The following is a 21,867-nucleotide window of genomic DNA, read 5'->3' on the forward strand; positions in this document are numbered from 1 at the left end:
GTATTGACCATCATTTAATTAGCAATGATCTAGAGCAACATGTCTTGTTCCAAGCAAGAAAAGGGCATTAATACAGTCAGAAGTAAAGCCAGTCTCCAGTATGAGGACAGAGATCTCAGTGACTTCCAGGAAAAATCAAAGCGGTATCTATCAAAGGAACAAAGGAAAAAGGGAAAGGCTATTTTCCCTTCTCATTCTGATACAGGATCTAGGCCAGATCTTTTACTCTGGTTGACTACTGGTTGACACAAAACCAAAGTGAAACAGTAAATGTCAGTTTTTAAGTTGCCCTTGTAACTCTGTGGTCTATAAGCTAACAGAGGTATGTTAAGACCCTAGTGCCAATAGAATAGCCTTGGGATTTTTAAAATGATACTTGGCTGCTATTGGATCCTGAAATAGCTGCTCAGCAGGCAGGGAACTCCAGCTAAATACCCTCCTTTCTGCAGAATTAGTGACTGAGCTGTCCCACTGCTCCTATTCTACCAAGAAATCTCACTTCCTTTGAAAATTATTTCAATATACCCAGTTCTGCGTTCTTTTAATTGCTTTGTAGCATCTCAGTGGAAAAAAAGTAGCTGGAGCAAAAAGCCCTGGTTCTATCAGTGATGCTGCACAAGGGACAACATTTGTTTACTGTGTATTCTTTGCAGAAGACCTAGAAGAATTAGTTTCAGTTGGTGTGTCTTGCTAAACTCTGATTACTCATGTTCTTGGAAGTTTACATGCAAACTAATCAGCAGCACTGATCCCCTAGTAAGAATTAGAAATCAATTAGGAAGGCAGTTGACGTTATTATAGCAATTAATTGCAAATGACATTTAGTTTCAGTATTTGATAGCCAAACTCTTTATTTTGGCTTTGGGGGCTTTGGTGCTTTAGTTTAGCTTGGGTTTGTGTATTTGTTGGTTTGTTTTGCTTTGGGGTTTTTTGCCCTCCCTCTCTTACACTACTTTTAACCTGCCTTGATTTTTCTTAAACATAATTTTTATCACATGAAATCTGTCCTACTTTGTGACACACACTTTCCCAAAGGATACTTGACCTTCTTTACAGGAATTCCTGTATGCTTAGGAGTCCTGGAAATGGGACAATGTTCCTACGGAAAGGTGGCTCCTTACTTCTAGGCAAAGGATGCTGACTTGCTTTCTTGGAAATCTGCTTGCCTGTGAGGGTGAGGGCAAGAGAGAAGAAAACTGTCTTTGTTGTACTTGGCAAGAGGGTTCATTTTACAGGGAATGTAGAGCACCCATGTTTCGGTGAGGTGCTAAGTAGCACATGCATGTTTACCAGAAGGCAGAGTTGCTCTGGAGACAAAAAATACATTTTTTTCTCTGTGAAGCAGTTGAGTGAAGAGGGGCACACCCAGGTTCTGCAAGCTTTAATTCCATCCTGGCAGTCTGAGCCGGAGGGAAACTTGGTGTATGCCAGGAGAGCAGCGCATATTTAACTAGGTAGTGGCCCTGACTCTATGCAAGATGTTCATGCACAGAGACTGAGCCCCTCACACCATTGCTTGCTCCTGGACCACTGCACTGCCAGCGAAGAACCTGGTCACCTAGAGGGATGTACCTAATCAGGAATTAATTAGTCAGTTTTTCAAAAGACTTCAAATATGTAAAATAATAATTACAGGGAGCAAATCTGTATATTTTGAATACATAACCATACACATATAGAAAACTGGAGCTGTGAGCCAAACATCGTGTTTTGTTTCACGTGACAGAATCTGAATTTAGCACTTGTATTTTTTTGTATTGGTGTATGTGAGGTTTTAACAGCTGTGGAAACTATTTAGGATACTGACAGAGAGACAGTGTCATGCCTATGGAGACAACCACAGGAAACTTACTGCTCAGTTCATCAGAAGGACGATGGACCTTGAGCCCTGACCACTGATTTACCACTGCCCTGCTCATTCACATCAGGCACCTTCTTAACTCAGCCACACTCCACAGTCACACTGCACTCATGTAAATACTGCTGCAGAGCTGGTGTCAGTAGGGAACTGGGTCATGAGACTTCACAGCGTTGCTTCACATAAAGTGCAAATACCATGGGAAGAAAAGGTTTCACATTGTTTTGTCTCTGTAAATGACTGTTGCAAGGCTACGAGAAAAAAATAAAAATGATACTGAAAATCATGAGACACTAGGTGTAATTAGGCTTCATAGACAAATTGGATGCACAAATTCTTAATAAACCAAAACACTGAAGTATGGAGGGAGGGAGGGAGGGAGGGAGGGAGGGAGGGAGGGAGGAAGGGAGGGAGGGAGGGAGGGAGGGAGGGAGGAAGGAAGGAAGGAAGGAAGGAAGGAAGGAAGGAAGGAAGGAAGGAAGGAAGGAAGGAAGGAAGGAAGGAAGGAAGGAAGGAAGGAAGGAAGGAAGGAAGGAAGGAAGGAAGGAAGGAAGGAAGGAAGGAAGGAAGGAAGGAAGGAAGGAAGGAAGGAAGGAAGGAAGGAAGGAAGGAAGGAAGGAAGGAAGGAAGGAAGGAAGGAAGGAAGGAAGGAAGGAAGGAAGGAAGGAAGGAAGGAAGGAAGGAAGGAAGGAAGGAGCATAAAATGAAGAATGTTACTAAACTATCATTTCCAGTAAGTCTATTTACTAACTTACAAGAAGTGCCTCCAGTTTAGACTATAATTAGAATCCAAACCAAGTTAATATGTTGGCCCTCAGACAGAGTAATGGTATGACTAACTCTTGTAGTAGAGCCTAGATACCAGTTCTGTTCTGCTGAAATGGTGATGAGGTAAAAACACAGATGGGATTGGAGGTTACAAGTTTTATGCCATTAGGATATGTGCTGCTTCTAAACACACTTTGTTTTTCCTTTATTGGGGCTTGTGAGGGCCTGTTTGCAGTAACTTTGCTCTAAAGTTGAAAAACCATCTTACCACCTCGAAGTATGCAGAAGGTTCCTCTTGCCTGGTGAATGTAGGACACATCATACATGTTGATGAAAACAAAATTATAGCTATTTTTTTTCCTGGTATTCTGTTCCTCTTCCATTCCCCATATGCAAATCAGTACTAACCTGGATGATCTGTGATGTTTCTGACTCGCTCTTCCCTCTCTCTCTCTGTAGGTCTCTGTTCAATTCAGGTCCTCACTGTGTAGGAAGAGCCCCTCTTCAGATAAATTAGTACAGCTGCTTTGACTGCAGAGATGGTCGCCTAGAGAATCAATTGCAAAAAAATAGTTCCTTTTAGCTTTCTCTCAATATAAAAGGCATCTCCAATGTTTTTTCACTTTCAAATGAAATTACAGAAGAAATATGTACAGAGGTTCCTATATGGTCTCTTTTATTTTCAGTGCAGGACTAGTCTTCTTCACTGAAGCACTCAGCAGTGCTCTTAATATATGCTAAAATCAAATCCAATATGAATATCTCACATTTTCCACTATATCTTCAACACTGATTGCAACTGCACTGCAGACAAATTGATTTGTTACTCTATACATTAACTTTGAGTATAGGGATGATAAGTGATCATTGATAAAGAAAAAGAAACTTTTTTTTCTGCACATAGTGTGATTAACATACAAAAGATGTTTTTCAGATGGTACAGAACTATTGGTGTTATCTTCTTTCTATCAGATGATTTCCAGGATTTATAAGGAAATCTGTATTGAATTATTTGCTTTTATCATTCAGCTAATTTTCTTGTTGTTGGGTTTTTTCATTGGTTTTTATTAAAGCCAAATGAGTGTGCTCCAGGACATTCCACAAATGCTGCTGTACTGCCACTTTAGGAAATACCATTAAGGCAACCTTTTCCTTTTTTGCTTCCCATGGTATTTAACTAAACTGCTTAAGGAGAAACATCATTAGAATTGTCAATTTCTCCACGTGCGCCTTAAGGTTATTCATAGAAACTGTAGTCTTTGGGGGAATAACAGAAAAACAGGGCTTTGCTTTCCCTCATTAACCCCATGAAGTAACAGTATCAACTTTAACACAGGGCTATCAACATCAGCCAAATTCAGGCCACTCTGTCTCTCTCTCTTCTCCCCACCCCCCTGTAAGTGTTTGATACTGGTGAAAGACACCATATTAGAATCAGAAAAGAGTGAATTCCTCTACCCAACCTCAAACTGTATATAAGACAGGAAGAAATTCCCCACTCCACAAAAACCTTCTACCACAATTCCTGATTTTTGCTCTGGTGTCACTTATTTTAAGAAGATGTGGAACGGTCCATCACAAGTTGTACCTGGGCCAAAATAGTAAGTGCCAGCTATGATTACAATTCTTGTGCTGCTTTGACTCAGCCATGAGAAAAAAAAGTAGGTATCACAGAGCACAGAACAGAAAAGGCTGGATGAGACCTCTGGCATCATCTCCTCCAAACCTTGGGCTCAAAGAGGAGTCAACTAGAGAAGGTTGCCTGGAGCCCCTCCAGTCAGGTTTTGAGTATCTCCACAAATGGAGCCTCCATAATGTCTTTTAGCAACTTGCTTCAGTGTTTTGACACACACACATTAAATTATTTTTCTTATGTTTAAATGGAATTTACTATGTTTCAGTTTGTGCCTATCAACTCTCATCCTGCCACAGAGAAGTGGTGCTCCATCTTCTTTACTCCCCACATCAACAAGTACTCATATATACTGATAAGCAGTCCCAGGTTTCTCATTCTCTCCTCCTATGTCAGATATACCAGTCCTTTAACCATCTTTGCAGCCCCTATTGCACTCTCTCAGTACCTTTCTTGCCCTGCAGAACCCCAGAGCTCAACATAACACTCCAGATGCTGAGCAGAGAGAAAAGATTATTTGTTTTGACTTGCTGACAGTTTTTCTTATTGTCCAAGGCTGTTGTCTGCCACAGTGGTACATTCAGACTCGGGTTCAAGTTGTTGCCTACCTGAACTCTGGGTCCTTTTGCACAAGGCTGTTTTCCAACTGGTTGGCCTCAGCCTGTACTGATGCATGAGGCTTTTCCTCCTCAGAAAAGGGCTTGGCATTTTCCTTTGTTGAATTCTATGAGACTCTTGTTGAGATGCCTCCAAACAACAGTATAACCATCTGGTCTATCAATTTTCTTCCCAGTTTTATGTTGTCAGCAAATTTGGTTAAGGTACAGTCAGTCCCATCACCCAGGCCATTCATGAAGATGTTAAACAGTTTTGTATCCCAGAACTAAACCTGGGATAGTCTATTTGTGTGGCCTGCAGCTGATCTGTTTGCTGCTGACCACAACCTTTCTAGCCCAGCAGCTCAGCTAGCTACTAAGCCATGTCACTAATCACTTATCTAGCCCATAGTTCATCAGTTTGCCAATAAGGACATTATGTAAAAGTGTCAAAAGCCTTACTAAAGTCAAGATAAACAGCACCTACTAGTCTCTCCTTATCTCATCATAGAAGGCTATTTGGATGGTCAGGAATGATTTCTCCTTATGGATTTGTGCTGAGTACTTCTAGTCATATTCGTGTCCTTCATATGTTTGGAATTGGTTTCTAGGACAGTGTATTCCTTCACCTTTCTAGAGATTGAGAGAAGGCTCCCCACCCTGTCCAGACAACCTTTCTTGTCCCTCTTGAAGATAAAAATAACAACTACTTTCTTCCTGTCCTCAGGAATCACCCCCAGGGGCTATAACCTTTCAAAGCTAATCAAGAGTGGCTTCACATTGACATTAAACAGCTCCCTCAGCATTTTTGTGTGGTACCAGGGACTTACTTGTTTATTTGTACAGTTCAGTTAAATATTACCTAATCCAATTCTTATTAATCAAGGGTGAGTGTTCCTTACTCCATACATTGTAGCTGACAGGTCTGACAGGCATAGGATTTCTCAAGGTGAGTTCTTCCAGTGAAGATTACAGTGAAGAAGACTTGAGCATCTCATCCTTTTTTGTGTCCTTTGCCACCAGGTTCCCTAGACTATTCCACAGTGGGTCTGCTTTTTCCTTCTTCTTTCTTTTGCAATTGTTCTCCCTTTAAATACTCTTTTTGTTGTCCTGTATGTCCCTTAGCAGACTCAAGGCCAGGTAAGTCTTGGTTTTCCTTATCCCATCCCCACACATTTAGATAGTGACTCTACATTCCTTTCAAGCCACCTGACCATACTCCCAACTCTTGTAAAATTCCTTTTCTATTTAGTTAGAAGCTCTTTGTTTACCTACATGTGCCTCCTGACACTTTTGTTTCATTCCCTGCTCGTCACAAGGAACTCGAGTTTAAAAGAGGTGATCCTTGAAAATCACTGACTCTCACAGACCTCTCTTCTTGCCAGGGCCAAGTCTGGTGGAATTCTTTCAAAGACGTTCCTGATCAGGCCACAGTCTGCTCGTCTGAATTCTAAGGTTGTTATCCTGGTTTTTGTACTGCTCCCTCCTCTCAGGATCCTAACTCTGCCCTCCCATGGTCACTGCAGCCTAAGCTACCCTTAACTTTCCCACCCCCAGTCTGCTCTTCCTTGTTTGTAAATGCCAGGTCCAGTAGAGTGACTCTTCTCTTCAGCTCAACCATCATTCCTGTGTTAGGAAATTGTCATCACTCCAAAAACCTCCTGGCTTTCTTGTGCTCTGTGGTATTGCTCTTCCAGACATTGAGGTGGTCATGAGCCTCCTCCAGTTGTCCAAAGAAGGTGTGCGTTTACTCATTTTTTTGATCTTTAACAGACATCTACCAAGTTCTTGTTTATTTCCCACAAGCCCTCAGCTGTTTTGTGGTCCATCACCATGATGAGGTAGTGGGAAACAGATCCTATAATTGGAGGACCATTTCACAGCAACATCAGACTCTCCTCTGCTGCAGCTTTCCTTCCTATTTTTAGGGAGCACTCAGAAATTCAAATATATCCTGTTCTGAGAGACCTCATGCCCAGTCAAATCAATACCACAGCTCAGGGTCAATTTAAATCAGTTTCCCTGTTTCCCTATACACCACAATTCCTTTCCAGTTTGCTGGTGTTGATATTTCCTTCATAGTCTCCAGTCTTACTGCTTGGGACTTCACCACACAACAACTAAGGTTGTTGCCTTAGACTGGCTAAAACTTAAGGCATCACTACCTTCTAAGAAAGAAGTTTCAACAAAATCTTTTCACCTCATTTGTGTACAGAAACCCTCGTGCAGGCCTGTTTACTCTAGGGCTCTCTGCTAAAGGTTATCTCCACTCACGTCCTTGTTACCATTTCATGATTCAGTCTGTCCTTATATTCCCTGAAGAGCTATCCTTAGTCACACAATTCACATAGCACTAAATCTTTTCATCCCTGAGTGTAAAATTGAGGTAGCTTGTCCTCCAACATTTGCAATTGTAACAATTTTTTATTCTGATGAAAAAACTGGATTTGAACAGGAGACCAAATCTTTGTTTGGCCACATGTAATAACTCTAATGTTACTTACCAAGCAGGCCTGCTTCTTCTTATAGTATTGCTTTTGGTGAGAGCATTGTTTGATTCTGTATTCACATCTGCATCTACCAGTGCCATAGCATTTCACTATGCAATGAAGTGATCCTTGTCTCCACCTTCCTAACACACCATGTAAAAGAACTAGGATGTAAATCTGACAAGAAGCAACAGTCATACTTCTGTGTAATGCTCATTCATCTCAAAGGAAGTTCCTGCCTCAGCTAATACTAAGGAAGTGAATGCATGGAGTTCTAAGAAGTATTGCTTGCAAACTTTCTAAATGCAGTCCTAAGTGGTTTTCTCAAAAGACCTGGCAGAGACGGAACAGGGAAAGAGAGGTTTAATGCCAAATTTCTTTACTTAATGCAAATATCAACCCCCTTGAGTAATAATTTGACATTCCTTAGCAAAGACACACTCTGCTTTTGAAATATTTACCATTCCTTTATTTTTTATAACCTTAAGAAAATTTGGAAGGAATGTGAACTGTTTTGGTTTCTGTCTTCCTATGATAGCAGAGATTTATTTATAGCCGGGAACTGCAGGACAGTTCTCACGTGGCTGCTGAAAATTAAAACATCATGTAGAGTTTTGTTTTACTTTTATGCCTTTGCTGCTACAATCTCTCCCTGCGTTCCCTAAATCCTTGTTATTGTAACCAGAGCCACATTTTGCATTGCTACAATTGCAGGGTTATGTAAATTCCAAAAGCTTTAAAGGAAAGGGCCTGTAGATTCTACTCTGGGACACAGGGAAGTTGACACAAACAGTTATGCCCAGCGTTAAGGGAGAGACAAAAGTATTCGTAAATTGTCAAGAGACAGGAAACCCAAGTCTCAGCATCAGCATCAACCTGAAGTTTTCTGAACCTTTAGAACTTACTGGTTTCATTTAAATTGATTGCCCTCTCATTTTCAGTTGTGCTTTGCTAGGGCTTTACTAGGGCCAGGAAAATTTTCTTCAATCCCTTTTGAAAATCTTAATATGCTCTCTCCCACTTTTCACCAGTGTGTACAGGTTTACCCAGAAGAGCCAATAAAATAACATCCTACAGGTACAAATATTTTCAGATCCAAGGAACTGAATTTTTTCAATGATGACAAAAATGTGTGTGTCGAAATACTTTCCTTTAGTGGTGAATATTTTTATATTAAATAGAAAATCACAATGAAAGAGAAAACCCATACTCAGAAAAGTTATTAAGATAAGAGTGTGACCTTGCAAGCAGTCTTCACAGCACTTAGGGTAGAAAGATGTGTGATACCTGTTGCACATCTGTGCACTTCTGAGTAACCAACTTGTAATGCTGACATTACCTGTGCATTTCTGTGTGGGCATGGACAAGCCAATTCATGTCTCTGACTCTGTACTCTCTAAAAGAGGGATAATGATGCCTGACTCACTCAGTGTTCGAAGGTTCTGCATAAACTCTTAGTCCCCAGTGTTTAGACAACTCAGCTAAATGAGAAAAATATTTAGCCCACTTCTCCAGATTTGCTTCTATTTAAGTTCTAAATCACCATTAGATAAATCATGTTTAGACCTCAGACAAAAAACCAGATTACATTATTCCTGAAGTATGTGGAGGTTTTGCTCAGCACGCTGCACCCCAATCACTGGAGTGTGCTAATGAGAGCTCATGGACTTTATGAAAAGGTGCAGTCAGGACTCCCTAGTCAATTCAGCTGACACTATAAGGAAGAATGAGGCTGTGATGGCACTCCAACATGCTCCTTTCTATAGCTGCTAAATCTTCTAGTAAGCCTTAAACTTACTGCAGTGGATACAAAAAAAATAACAAAACCCCCCAAAAAAAGCAACCAAAAAACCCCCAAACAAACAAACAAACAAACCAAAAAAAAAAAAACCACAAAAAAAACCCCAAATAACCACTAAAACCAGCAGGGCTTGCTGCATTGTTCACACACATCTCTGGTGCAAGGTCAGTCATGGTAAGTGAGATAAAAAATGAAGCACTGGCTCAACACTTTGGAAGGAGATAGGTTAAGCCAACACAGAAGGAGCATTCCAGGCAATTCCCAAGCTGTGCTATTGCAAAAACAATCATTACAGTTGAAAAGACACTTTCAATGGTGTACAATAGTTCCTACTCACCTGGTAGTGACTGTCACTGCACAGGTGGCAATAGCTATTTTCTTTATAAAAGTGTAGCTGTTTAAATCTGATCATGAAAGACAAGACCCACTTCTAAAGGTGCAGCTACACAAGATCCCTGCACAGCTCAGAAGTATCTACCAGTCTGGCATGTGTGTTTATTTACTTGGAGCCAGGAATTGCCCTGTGGAGCTCTGATCCTGACCATCACTGTGACCCTGGGCAAATGACTGAATGCCTCTGCACCCACAATTTCTTTTGAAGTCAACTGGCGATGTGTATGCTCACCAGTTCTGAAGAAAAACCCAAGCCCTACAGGCTAAAGCCAAAATCTGTTAGAGCTGTGGTGTTTTGGGTTGCATCATAAATTATATACATTTTTAACACAAAAACTGAAGCATCAACAGATAAGAAATATTTTTGTAAATGTTATAATGTAATTGTACCAGTAGAATCCAACTCCCAAACACAGAGCAGAGGAGTCTAAGGGACCATCTATATTAACAATTTTTGGAAGACGATAATTTGTTCAAAATCTGTGTTGAAACAGAAAAAAACAACCATAAGACAAAAAGAAACTAGAAATCAAAGTCCATTATATTAGGCTGTGTCCCATTCTTAGTGTACCTAATCATAAGTATCTGAGAACTATGTATATTGCTGAACCAAATAAAGCACTGACCAAAATTGTTACTTTATAAGTTATACTTTCTGATAGTCTAAGCTGTTGTATTTTTTTCCTCACAGATTACTAGTTTAGTGCTCAAAAGTACTGTGGAGCACAGACAAGAAACTCTGATATCCTACAATATGAAATTCCCCAGATTTTGTTCTTAGACCTGATTCCAAATTAATACCTGCCTCTAAGTGATCAGCACTGCTTCATATACCCTTCAGTATTTCATCAAAGTATTAAGCAAGATGGAGTTTGCTTAGCTTTTGGGACCTGTGAAGTCTGCAGCCTGTAATTATTGGCCAAACCAGCATCATAGCTCCTACCTACAACTCAGTTTCCTTGAGTTCCCTTCCTCACCCTCCATGCTTGCATATCCAACAGATACTACTTGGCTCAGCACAATTAGCAAAGCAGGCGGGACAAGGAGCCACTTAGTCACCTCTGAGGCATTTTACAGCAGAGAACCTTCAGTAGCTGACACGTGTCAAACAAGGCAAAAAAGTCATAAAATACTGATAAATATAACCACACAGATTTCTGACACATCAGAAAGACCATTTAAAGTCTAAAAAAAATCCTTGTTCTGATATCAATTGACAGTAAGAATATAAAAGGCCTCTGTTGGCCCAGTGGTTCGGTGTGGTGAGGTTTAGTTATGCCCATCTTGGATCCTCAGTGCTATGATATTCCTCAGCTGCATAAAGAAAGGAGGGCAAAAAGAATGAACAATGGTAAACACATGGGTAGAAGCCACACATTAAAAAAAAAAGTTTAAAAAAAGTTCACACAAACCAAGCCTAACAACAGCAACAAAAAACCTTCCATAAGCAGGACTAGAATAGAAATAAAATTAAAACAGCTCAGTTGGAAAGCACCTACAATAATCAGCCCAGTTCCCTGATTGCTTTAATGTTCTCTAATGGTGCAACACAGGTGAGCTGCAAAAGGCAGACTTGTCTTGTCCTCTCGACATGCTGCAATCAGCTGCACCCAAAAATATCTGGAGAGAAAAAGACACCTGACACAGACATGGTAAAAATGATCCAAACTAAGAAGTAGCAACTCTGAGGGTGTGGGAAAGTCTGCAAACAAATCACTGGGTGTGTCAGATACACAGACGCTGGTATAATGCGGTGATTACTGTGTCTCAGTGAATATGTAAACGTGAGATTGGTGTTTTAAGAGCCAGGCACAATGACCGCTGAACAAACTCCAGTGTGGCTGCATTTGCCTAGGAGCAGTACAGCATTTGTTGTGACCCTAAAGCTTCATGGGATGTTCAGAGATAACTGAAGCCCAGAGGTACTAAACAAATCCAGCGTGACATCTTATTCTACATAGAGATTTTCTAGACTAAATATCACAGGACTGGGAAAACCGCTTCTGTGACACCCATGAGTGAATTTCTCTGTGAGCTTCACTGAGGCTACAGGGCCCATTATTTCCCACCCTGACAGCATCACAAGATGCAGAGTGTGTGATCCACATCAAATGGCAAAATTCAGGCCTAGAAACAGGCCTCCAAAATGTTGGTGAGAAACTTTAAAATTCCAAATGCAACAAATATAGGAACATAGAGAGCTCACGGATTTAAGCTCACACAGTCTGTACAGAAAACCTAAGAAATAAACGTTATAGTTTTGTGCAGCCTTGGTTGTTCCATTGCAAGCAAGCACGCAGACAAAGAGATAGATAATACACTGAAAAGTGCATACTCCAAGTTAATGGCACTGGTCAGACAGCAGAAGCAAGCCCAAGATTTACAATGAAGGAATTCCTAATGAAAGTTAAAGGGTTTTCCCCATTTCTCTGGAGGCAATGGCCCCCAGTCTGGCATCAAACTGTCCAGTTCCCTCTAGTTTCTTTGTGAATTAGGTTTATTCCTGAAGGAGCTCAAGAATCCCAAGAGACAATGACTAAAATGGTCTCAAAGAAAAAAATGAAAGTTGCCTATCTCTCTCCTCCACTGTGTAACCACTTAGCGCTGAGTACCCAGAACTGTAGACAGTGTTCCCAGAGTTGTTTCAGCCTAGCTCAGAGACACGTTTCCCCAGCAGGCTATTTGGATCAAAGACTTCAGGCAATGTCCCTCAAAGAAAAGACAAGGCAAAACACAGAGGGTACTTTTTAACCATCTGCTTCCATTTTAATTTGCTGCAGTCCCACATGTCACCAGAGTCTGTGGGGTGGTCAGCTGGATTCTGGGTCATGTGCATTCGTGGCAGTATAAGACTACAAGGTCATCACAGCCTGTTTCCTACAATCACAGACAACTGTGTAATAGACACGTAGTCCAGCAGTCTCCACAGCACATTTATTCCAAAACTATTACACATTAACATATGCCTTTTCAAGTGACCAATGGGAAATAATTAGATAAGTTTTCCAGTCTGAAGTGAAGCGGCAATTTTCAGTCTTCGTTTGAAGCAGCTGACAATGACAAACTAGGTATTTCATTGTACAGAGGTATAATATCATCTCCCTGACCTCTGTTAACTGATTCTAGAGACTATAAAATTTAGTCCACTCTGTGGATAAAAATACATAAAACTAGAGATAACTTTTTATTTATGTCAAAATTAGAAAAAGCCCCAAAATATTGATATGCATGTAACCTGAATTGTATGTTGATGTATATTGCAAAAATCAAAGCCAGTAATTGAAAAACTGATTCTCAGAACTGATGAAGTGACAATCTTATATTGCTTTTTGATAAAAGTACAGTGATACCATATGAAAAAGTTACTACATTATGATAGGTCAACTGTAATCTGACCTATCAAATTTGACCTACCTACCTTACAGTATTCCCTTAGATAAGGTTCCCATTCCACAGTAGCTTAGCTACACTAACAGATGTGTAAATCAGAAAGAGTAGGGGTCCCTGGAGATGTCCCAATAGATGTGAACATCATAAACATCACCACTGAAAGTAAGCAGAGGATGAGACAGTGAGGAGTCACTTGCTAAATTTTGCCTCTGATTTAACAGAAAATATGTCATGAAGGACACAGTAGGGCATTTATAGCACAACACATGTCACCCAGCAGGTACATGAAGCTATTCTAGATAAGTCCAGAGACAGCTGGAAAACAATTCATGGGACCCCAAGGAAAATGTTAGAAATTTTCAGTCAGAAAACGCATCTGTTTTTCTCCCTATAACTTAGTAATGGTGAGTGCCAAAGACTTTGTAACATTCACACAGACTGCCTGAATCCTGCTGACGATGAAAGGCTGAGGTCAAGCTTTGTACTTCTGGCATTGGCAACACATTTCAGGGCCTCTACAACAGAGCCAGAGAGATTCACTCATTGGGACGCCTGACCCACAGGGCAGTAAAAGTATGAAACAACCAAAGAGGGCAAGTTCATATCTCAGTAGGGCACAGTTGGAAGACAGTTCGTATTGGCAGGGCCCTAGCATGGTTATTACTCTATCCCTGCATAGCAGTGCAGGAGGATGCTGACACATCAGAGCTCAAGTGAGAACAAAACCAACTGTCTCTCTGTGCACTCAGCTGTTAGAAACAGTTTAATTGGTTCCCGCTGTATACACGGCTGCAAAAGTAGCAAAGGACTGAAGTCCCCTCATGTTTGGTCAAGATCTTGCTTTCTTTCATCTGTTGTGCAGATGCTGATGGGGGTCACCTGCCTGGAGGGGGGTCAGGATTCTGCCAAATGGATTTAAGGAGGGTACTCACAGTCCAGGCATCCCAGCTTAATGGTCAGTGACTCAGTAAGAAAACCAAGATTGTCTGCACTGGTGGATGGCTCCATTCCTAAAGCTTGTAAGGAAGAATGATACCCTGGCAAACCTTCTCTACAGATGTATGCTGTTTTATCTAACAAATAAACCCATTCCACCTAGTAGGCTAATTCTCTTACAACCATTATCAGCAGTACCTAAGTTCCACAGCCTCAATACAGGCAAAAACCTAAATGAAGTGTGGAGTGTACGAAGAGCAGGAGATTTTAACTAAAGGCTCTGGGAAGATATGAGGGAGGGTGTAAAAATGGAAAGAAGTACCACTCTGCAATAGGGTGACATTCTTGCATTCTGGGAGAAGTGTGATTTTGTGATATTTTGGTGAATATATGGCTTTTCTATAGACAGGAGACTAAAAGCAACATAATTATTAATATAATGTTATAATATTTTAATTAGTAACTATGGCTTTGCTACACTAACACTTCAGAAGACATAAAGGTGTATGAAAAAAATGGGTCTAACCTACCTGCAGTGAGAGTACTTATGTGATAGTACAGACCCTCATTAGTTTGCAAGCTTCTGAGAAAATTGTGCCTCAGTTTCCCAAAATGCTAAATCCACTAATATTTGTAAAATGCTTGGAAATTTTTCAGAGGAAAGTGCTGAATGCAAACAATAAATTGCTGACTTTAAATTGCTATATATATGTGATTTATCCTCACATTTTTATACAGTGTATGATTGCAGACAAGAAAATATTCTCAGCATTTAACTTCTGGTCAAATAGGAACAGTCCATTGACATGACCCAGCTCTATAAGAAACAATTTGGCTAATGGTCATACAATACTCACAGCATTCAGGGCTTGATCTTAAACCAATGGAAAGTATAGAACTTGCTGTACTGTAGGCTGATGATTTATTGACTACATGTTTTCAGAGGGAATGGACTGTTGTAACACACTAGGGGAAAAACAATGGATTTATGTTAAAGGGAAATCATGTTACACCTCTAGAAGAGTCCAGGAAACTTCTGTGCAAGGATCAGCAGAGACAAAGATGCTTAAACAGTTCTCCAGTTGTTTCATGCCTTCTTGAAAAGGTTGTTTTCTTTGACCTGACAAGCAAAGGAGCAGAATTGGCAGGCTGATGCAGAACAACATGGATTCCCACGTATTTCTGTCACAGCCTTCTGGAGATTTGAAAGAAAACAGATGGCAGTGCAGGACCAAGAGCGTGCAAAGAGATTAATGATTTTTAAAGACAGGCATGATTTACTTAAAAATATCCTAATTTTTTTATATTTCTAAAGCACTGAGATTTCCTGGAAAATGGAAGAACTCAAAATATTTGTTAGTTATGAAAGTATCAGTGACAATATGCTACTGATGAGTATGCCTGTTTGAAATGTTTTAAGAAATATTTAAATGCAAAAGAAAATACAAAACATCCCTAAATCATAACTAGAGAAGGGTTAGCAAGTTAAATATTTTCTGAAAAATTGCCACTCTTTGTAATCTACTTTTCAACTGGGGAACTGCTGATTCCTTTTTTCAATGTCCAGAAGATACAGACAGTGCTAAAAATGCAGGTATAGTTTCTTCACATGCATTCTTGACACTTAAAGGCATCCAAAATATGAATAAGTTTCTGGAGGTTTGTGATATGTCTGGTCAGCTTCCTCAGTCAACATCTTACAGATATGACTGCTGAAGCATCAGAGGATCTTCACATTGTTATCTCTCACAAAGACCACAGGAATATAAAACTGACTACATAGAGTCGGAAGTCCATCTAAACCAGTACCATCTCTCCAAGTAAAGGTCAGCTGCGGATGTTTAGGGAAAGCATATTAAAAAAACACATATAGTCTGATCCTACCTCTGCTCAATCCTTTCAGTTTAGGACTTGCAGATGGGATTACAGCCAGAATATCATGTTTAATAGTGGATCCATCCTCCAAGATTTTTCACCTCTTCCCACAACTTTGTCTTAGGAGAAGAAAATATTGCCATGTGCTCTTAAACCTTCAAAAGTATGCTTGCATGATTTCTTCACAATAAATCCAACCTGGATTGTGCTCCTTGGCAGAAATATTTCTTCTCTTTTGTGTCTGGTGAAACTGTCCTGGGAACACATCTTCATGTCAGATCTTGTAATGTTATTTTGGACCTGATCGTATTCTTCATAGAGGAACATGGGACTGTAAAAGTTTCTATCACTTAAGTCTTCACAGCTCATTAATCCAATTCTTTAAGCAGCTAAAAAGATTGCCCCTCCAAACAGCAAACAATATGAAAAGCCCCCAAATCAGGCTTGTTCACAGCCTTGAATAATAAAAGCTATAAAAGAATTGAAAGGAGTTCTTGTTTATGCCTCCTTTATGAATGTCCTATACCAGGGAGACAGAATAGACTTGTTGGGTCTCACAAATCAGCTTTGTCCCCATTTCAAAGAAGAGCTGGGCTGGCACATACATTGCCTGGATTTTAGTTATTTTGGGACACAGTGAAGGGAAAAATACTCTCCAACAAAAACAAATGTGAACTTCAAAATTCATGAGCAGAAATACCAACTTCAGCAATTATTACTGGGAAGTCAGCAAGCACTTGTTATTCAGGGATGAAGCCTATTTATTCATTGCTGCCAAGGTTTTTCTCAGTTCCTCAAGGTTATCTCTATTTCCATTTTCACATCCTTTCCTTTTCACATCCTAAATACATCCTTCTGATGTCCAGCTCCCATTCCTTGAATTTCAGCAAGTCTCCTGATCTCATCCCTTTCTCATCTACTTCCTTCTTTTTACCTGAAGTAGGAATTTTTAACTCCAGAAAAGCCTTCTCTCTGGTGAAAGCCTGCTGTACTGTCAGAATAACTTTTCTACTAAATCAAAAAACCCCTGAGCTTTTCCTGGACAGTTTTGCTACTTCATATCACAGAATCACAGAATAGCCTGAGTTGAACAGGACCCACCAGGATCACTGAGTCCATCTCCTGGCCCTGCACAGGACCATCCCCAAGAGCCACACCGTGTCCCTGAAAACAATGTCCAAAAGCTTCTTGAACTCTGTCAGACTCTGCTGTGACCATTTCCCTGGGGAGCCTGCTCCAGTGCCTAACCACCCTCTGGTTGAAGAACCTATTTCTAATATCCAATCTAAACCACACCTAATACAACTTCAGGCCATTCCCTCAGGTCCTGTCATTGGTCACCATAGATTTTGTCCTGTGTCTAGTAAGCTCTTACTATTAGAAGACATTATCTGACACCATAGAGATCACCAGAGAAGCCAAAATTTCAAGTGTTGAAATACCATATAGGAAACTGAAAATATATATCTAACAGAAAGCATGAACGTTGAGCAACATATAAACAGACACAAAGTCTCAGAGAGGGAAAAGCTTGTTTGACCATCATCAGGTACCCATTTAACATCACACAGCACTAAGATGGCTTGAGGCTACTCTACCAGTAGCACTGCCCGGGGTGTGATGTGCTCATGTGCCTTCATGGTTCTCAGCAATTCACAGCTGGGAACACCCTGTCAAGAGAAATAAACCATGAGGACAGAACTGACACACCAGAGCTCATGGGAGCCTCCAGCAACATGGGACACATTTGTCTGTGCCTTCCACTGCTGTAAACCAGCAGTAGTTTCAGTAGTTTCATGGACCTTCAGAGAGTTACTCTGCTGTAAGAAGTATGTGAGCAGAATCAAATGCACTCTGTAGATTTGCCCAAGTGCCTCAGCCAGCATTTCAAAAACAGCTTATAATTTTGGCTGCCTCAATTTTTGAGTCTCTTGGTGTCTAAAAAGACACTAAAAATAAAGAGCCAAAATTACAGGTTACTTTGCACAACTTGGGCCTCAGTTTCTCTGTACTAAGTTCTGATGTTACTTGGACTTACTTAGAATTGAAGCACAGAGTAAGTTTCTTGAACCATACAAAGCTCCAGAATACTTTCACTAGATGAGAGCTGACTTGCACTCTCTGTGTCTCAGGTCACTCAGGTTGGAACATAACACTTCCTTGTCCTGATAACAGACTTGTGCCAAACAGAAGTAACGTCATTGTTAAGTGGAATTGCAGAAATATGATAAATTATTCATACTACTGCATATTAGTATGTGTACTGAAAACTACCAGTTTTCTGCACATGCCTGAGTTCAAAGGAATGTGATATTAGGGATCACAACTGGCAAATGGAAAAGCCACATGAGACACCACTGTCAATAATCAACAAACCAAAAAGCATGGGAAAATACACATAAAATCTTTCATCCAATGAAAATAAGAGCAGTCAGCCTTCTTTTAATTTAGGAACATGCTGTGCTTGCCTGGGGGTTGCAAGGGCAGGGAAGGGAGAGAGGGTCAGCTCTCCATAGGACTGACCCAGGTTTGAAATTTCACAGCAACTAAAGTGCTGAAAGCCAAGCCTCCCACACATCCTTCCCCTATGTGTCAGGAAATAGTGTCCCCTGATTGCTCAATCTCTAAGTCAGATGGCTGGCCTGGAGGGACTAGATGGGTTTTTCGGATACCATCAGACCTTGGGGGAATTTTATATCGACTAAAGCAGATGGACCAAACCCAAACAATTTTGGAGATCCCTTCAAGATACTATTCAACTCTTGATGAGCCTCCCTGTCAATGAAGTATAGTAAGTGCAATTCATATCTGTACTTGGTAAGAAAAATTTTTGTGACTGATTTTCAGGATGAACAGAACTACATATGAGAAGCACAACTGAAAAAAACCAGCAGTGATAGCAGCAGACAAGTGATATGGTGTGGTAAAGCCACTAGGCTATCCAGGGAATTTGCTTACTCAGCTCTGTGAAACCATGAGACCTCACTTCGTAACACATAATATAGACTTTTAAAACCTCAGGGCTACACTGACTGTCATAAGCTGCAGCAGGCAATAGCTTTCTGTTCCACAAAACAAAACTGAAAAGATGCCTGCCTTGTTCATATTGTGTTTTTTTTAATCTTGCTTCCAGGGTTAGTCCATCCATAGTTGAACTAGCAATTTCCTGGCTAGTACAATCTCATCCAAATTCAAGGATGGTAAAACACATGGATTCTCATTGGAACTGAATTTATGTCCTGCCAGATCAATATCTCCCTTCCCATTTTTCTTCCCAGCTTTCCACTCAGTGTGCAACTTTCCTGTTGATCCACAACTGACAGCCCACAGGGAACTTCCAGACTTGAAAACCCCTACAGGTACTGTTGCTAACCTATTGGATGCTGAGACAAAGGAAAGAGAGAGGAATAATGAGACAGACAGGAAGCAGTCAGATGAAAACAAATATGGAATTATCTCCTCCTTAGCTCCTCTTCTTACCCTCTCAGCTTTCAGCAGTTCTGAATATATGAGTCCTAAATTGCCTAAAGTATTTCAGAGAGACTAACTGTTGAACCAGGTAAAAAGTGTTTGTGGCTCCAGACACTCACCTTGGCTGTGACAGCTCTCAATTTTTTATTGGGGCATAAAGATTTCTAACAAGTTACTGCATTCCTTAAGAAGTTTTTTTCTTTTACATTGCCAGCTAAAGTGATTAGGCTTTTGTTAAGGAAAAAAAAGCAGCTTCTTGGAAAAGGAGCTGCTAGACCCACTGGAAACAAAATCTAGTAAGAAATAAATGGGGTTGAGGAAAAAATTCCGATACGTCACAGCAAAGTAGCTTAGATCCCAGTATGATTCCTTCCAAGTCTGAAGACTTCACTTTCAAACTACATCCTTGAAGGATCTGCTTTTTGAGATCCTTGCAGGATCTGCTTTTTTTTTGCATCCTTACACACCAGCATCAGTACAGCTTCTTATTCTCCAGCTCATTATTTGCATAGCATGGCATCCCTTAGTGGGGATTAGACCTTGACCACCTGCCCAGTAAAGGCTATCTCCATTACATTAGCCAGCACAGTGATTACATCAACCTGCAAATGTTTCCAGCACAGCTAACTACACTTGCTCAATTTCGATATGCAGCAGAGATCCCAGTAACCCTCCTTCATTTCAGTCCTCAACTTTCCTCTTTTATTGCCTTCTCCCTGCTCCAATAACCCACTCTGCCACCCTGAAGAGGAAAAGTATTTGCAGACTTTTCCTATTATCAAAACAGCCCAATGCAGGAAATGCTGACTTGCAGCGGCCTTTCTTGTGACTGCTTGTTGGCTGAAGCCAATTGCTAACAGCATGGGGACTCACATTGTGCAATTCACGTGGCTCCTGCTCCTCAGCCCAGCTTTCTGTTTATGCTCAAGGGCATCATCTCTCCTTCCAGCAACTGCACAGGCCAACAATGCTCCTGCTGGCCAAGAGTTTCCTACAGTTACAAGTGCTTGCAAAGTGTGTCATCTTCATGCAGGAGGCCTCAAACTGTTCCTGGGGAAGCAAGCTGCTTCTCTCATGGGTCTCATTAGAGAAGATGCCAATGCATCTTCTGCATTGGCTGCCTACACAGCTGTCCCCAGAACTGCTCCCTTCTCCACTTGAAGAATGAACAGTCACCCAGGTGTGAGGTTGTTTTCACTCTCACAGGAGGTAAGGTCAATTAAATGCAGCATTTACTTTTAATTGCAAATAGATACAGCTATGTGCCCCACTGAAAATCTTCTTATGGAGTAGGCTTGGAAATCTCTGGACTGCAGAGGTATAAAAAAAATTACTAAGAATCACTACTTTTAGTTTGGACTTGGACCAGGAGCCTGTATTAGTATCTGCAGGGAGATTCTCCTTGTAGTAGGTGACTTGTTCATGTATGACCCTGTTACATTTAGGTTTTAGATGTGAGAGACACCTCTTCTCTGCAGAAGCAGAGGGTTCTTTGGAGAGCCCTTAGTATCAAGCAAGTGCAGGCTCAAGATGCTAAATTTTACAGATTTAGCCAAGTGACTCTCCTTACTTGTTTTAGCATTTTTTTTATCACCAGTAGCCTGGCAGAGTGGGACAGGACTTCATTGTCAGGGGCCAGGGAATTGCCTGTCATCCTCATAAAGAGGAGCTGCTTGCTGCACAATATGACAAGAGATTAAAGAGTTAAAAAAGAAATCCTACATTGTGGAGTTACCTAAGGAAGTTGATTTTTGCCTAAGGCTTATTTGGGATTTTCCTTTCCTGCTACCAGAACAGGAACCAGCTGAATTTCAGTTAATTTTGTAGTCTTCTAAAAATATGACCATCCCTACCTCGCTCTCCTCAGACCTCCCTCATCCCCTGTCACCCCCATCCACATACAGAAGAGTGCAAAAGCCTGCACTGTCAGCCCTCTGCATACCTTTGGGAGAAGCAATCAAACTAAACCTGAATTATGTGTGCTGCCAAGCTGGCTTCAGGATATTTCAGAGGAGAAAAAAAAAAAAAAAGAAGAAAGAAAGACAATCAGTACTTGCAGGGATTTGTTCTTGAAAATAAGCAAAAACATGAGGAGCTTTGCTGCAGCAGCTGCACTTACATTGTAGTGGCTGTGTGTCTGTGCGGATCCTCCCTGTTCTGCAGTCCCGTAATCCACACAGAGAAATGCCTGTACTGCTCCTCTCGCTGGCACTGCTGTTAGAGTGAGACTGGAACTGCTGCTGTTTTCACTTTCAGACCAGCCTCTCTCTCAAATCCTCTGACGTCAGACAGCCTGCAAGAGATATTTATGGAATGAACAATCTAAAAGTTTTTCTAGGTAGATTTAAAACTGCAGTTTGGCAGGGAGGAATCTGTAATTTTTAATAGAAAACCCCTCCAAGGGGTTCAAGGAGGAAACTGTGGAGAACTACAGATGTGGTTGTATAAGTCCCTGGCAAAAGGCAGTACCTGTACTTTTCCGTCCATGGTATATTATATCCACACCCAGCCTGTAACTATCTGTCATGAAAGTCCCCATTTGGAAAGTGGTTTTCCAGTCTCTCAGCTGTGCTTAAACAGGGTTTGAATCAAGCGTGACATAGAGGTCTCTCACAAGACACACTCTAAGTCCACAGCCCTGTGCTGTGTCCAGGCTT

At 40.9% G+C, this 21,867-nt stretch overlaps 1 protein-coding gene across 1 annotated transcript in view; it reads right to left on the minus strand.

Moving 5' to 3' along the window:
• Positions 1–21,452, minus strand: part of DAAM2 (dishevelled associated activator of morphogenesis 2) — a 209,273-nt gene extending 187,821 nt beyond the window's left edge. Inside the window, exons 1-2 of the mRNA XM_071428219.1 lie at positions 21,330–21,452; positions 3,035–3,173 (exon numbers count right to left, since the gene is read on the minus strand). The gene's annotated coding sequence lies outside the window, so the exon portion shown is untranslated. The remainder of the gene's footprint in view (positions 1–3,034; positions 3,174–21,329) is intronic.
• Positions 21,453–21,867: the final 415 nt, after the last annotated feature.

Source organism: Agelaius tricolor, unplaced genomic scaffold (assembly GCF_023055355.1).
Source record: "Agelaius tricolor isolate 1412-34295 unplaced genomic scaffold, bAgeTri1.0.p SCAF_1, whole genome shotgun sequence".
NCBI lineage: Eukaryota > Metazoa > Chordata > Aves > Passeriformes > Icteridae > Agelaius > Agelaius tricolor.